This window comes from Leptodactylus fuscus, chromosome 1, assembly GCF_031893055.1.
Source record: "Leptodactylus fuscus isolate aLepFus1 chromosome 1, aLepFus1.hap2, whole genome shotgun sequence".
Taxonomy (NCBI): Eukaryota; Metazoa; Chordata; class Amphibia; order Anura; family Leptodactylidae; genus Leptodactylus; species Leptodactylus fuscus.
Genome location: NC_134265.1, coordinates 336,691,432 through 336,693,882, shown reverse-complemented (window position 1 = coordinate 336,693,882; position 2,451 = coordinate 336,691,432).

The following is a 2,451-nucleotide window of genomic DNA, read 5'->3' as shown; positions in this document are numbered from 1 at the left end:
TTATGCCATTTAGTCATCACTTTATATATTTTGGGTAGTACTATATAAATATATATATTTTTTTAAAAATTGTTAAAGCGTTATTTTTTACATTAGGTACGGTATGGTTTTTTTTTTCATACCAAGCTTTTTTTCTTTCCCTGCATATGTAAAATTTATAGAAAAATATCAAAATATCGCCATACACCTGCCAGTATATTGTATGCTTAGAAAATATATTGTTAAGAGATCCCTCAGTATACATTATTTAGGGACAGAACAATATTACTGCAGCTTGGTATAAGAATACAAAAAAAAACCTCCAGTGAATCTAATAGAGCTTGTGGCTCAGTATGTAGAGTAAGTTCACACGGATACATTTGGTCAGGATTTTGAGGCTGTATCCGCCTCAAAATCCTGACCAAAAAGACGGCTCCCATTGAAATCAATGGGAGCCGCTCAGATCGTTTCTTCCGGCTCCCGGAAAAAAGAAGCGACATGCTCATTCTTCAGGCCGAGTCTCCTCGCGATTCGGCCTGGACACTCCCTCCTCCCGACTAGGCCCATTCATTGGGCCTAATCCGGAGCGCAGTGCGTGACTGGATGCCGCTGCAGTGCACCGGATTTCACCTGGTTTTTGGTCCGGAACCTGAGGTAGCCTTCGCCTCAGGTTCCGGACCAAAAAACCCAGTCTGGACTTACCCTAACCATCTCACATACTCTATTTCCTGGGTCTGAATCTCTGCAGATACCTAATAAAAAAAATGGCATCACCTGTTCTGGTTCTGTGTCCATCCCAGTCTCCTCTAGGATTTCCAAAATTTATGGACAATTCCTTTAAACTTTAAATTAATAGAAAATCTCCCAGCAACCTCCTCATTGATATCTAATGCACTGATACTAATGAGCCAGGTGAAAGAGACTATTCATCGGGTCAACGGGTGAGGGGACCTCAAAAATGGGAAACCTGGATGAGTTGACATGTTTGTGTACCCCTCAGCTTCTGCAGAGCATGATATACATCACAGATGCTGCAAACATCATAAATCACACCCCAGCTGCTGCAGAACATCATAATATACACCTGAACTGCTGCAGAACATTCTAATGTACATCCCAGCTGCTGCAGAACATCATAATACACTCCTGAACTGGTGCAGAACATTATAATGTCCACCCAGCTGCTGCAGAACATCATGACATATAACTTAGCTACTGAAGTACATTATAATACACACCTCAGCTGCTGCAGAACATCATAATACAAACCCAGCTGCTGCAGAACATCATAATACACACCTCAGCTGCTGCAGAACATCATAATACACACCTCAGCTGCTGCAGAACATCATAATACACACCTCAGCTGCTGCAGAACATCATAATACACACCTCAGCTGCTGCAGAACATCATAATACAAACCCAGCTGCTGCAGAACATCATAATACACACCTCAGCTGCTGCAGAACATCATACTACACAACCAGCTGCTGCAGAACATCATAATACAAACCCAGCTGCTGCAGAACATCATAATACACACCTCCGCTGCTGCAGAACATTATAATACACACCCATCTGCTGCAGAACATTATAATACACACTCAGCTGCTGCAGAACATCATAATACACACTCATCTGCTGCAGAACATCATAATACACACTCAGCTGCTGCAGAACATCATAATACACACTTCAGCTGCTGCAGTACATCATGGCATATAACTTAGGTGCTGAATAACATTAATAACATACGCCAACGATGCTTCAGAACATCATACCATACACCTCAGATGCTGCAGAACATCATGACATACACAATAGCTTTCTAGTGTACAGGAATCCCGCTACAAAGTGATAAGCCAACCATGAAGGGGTTAACAGTGACGTGTGTTTATTTTGATAACGCCATGTGACCCTTAGCCCCGCCCCTGTCACCCTCTCCACACTTCCAGAACTCAATGGCGGCTGCTGAGACACTCAAAACCAGCCACGTATCTATTGGCGCCGCGAGCCAATCACAGCCCATTCTCTCCCCGATGTCCCGCCTCCCCTTGTGTTGACGTTATCACTAACCAATGACAAGTCACCTACTCACTCAATCCTTCGTCCAATCAGCTACAGGGAGACTCTGATTAATCCTATTGGCTGTTGCGGCAATGAAGAAAAAAAATTGGTAAACAGATGCGAGCGATGGGAGGATGTGATTGGCTGACAGGTGCGGTGCAGGCAGGGAACTCCCATGAGGCTTTGCGTGCTCGCCTGACAGAGCTTCATCCATTCACCAATAGAGTTAGAGTAAGTTTGTTAGTGGGCGGAGACGCTGGGATGAAACTGACAGATTGAGTAGCCAATAGGCGCACGATGTGTCATCTCTGCACGTTTTGATTGGTTTCATGCGCTCGTAGAGGCGGGCTCTCTGTCAGCGCACACACTGGGAGTTATCTATACCTATAAAGGTGTCATGGCGG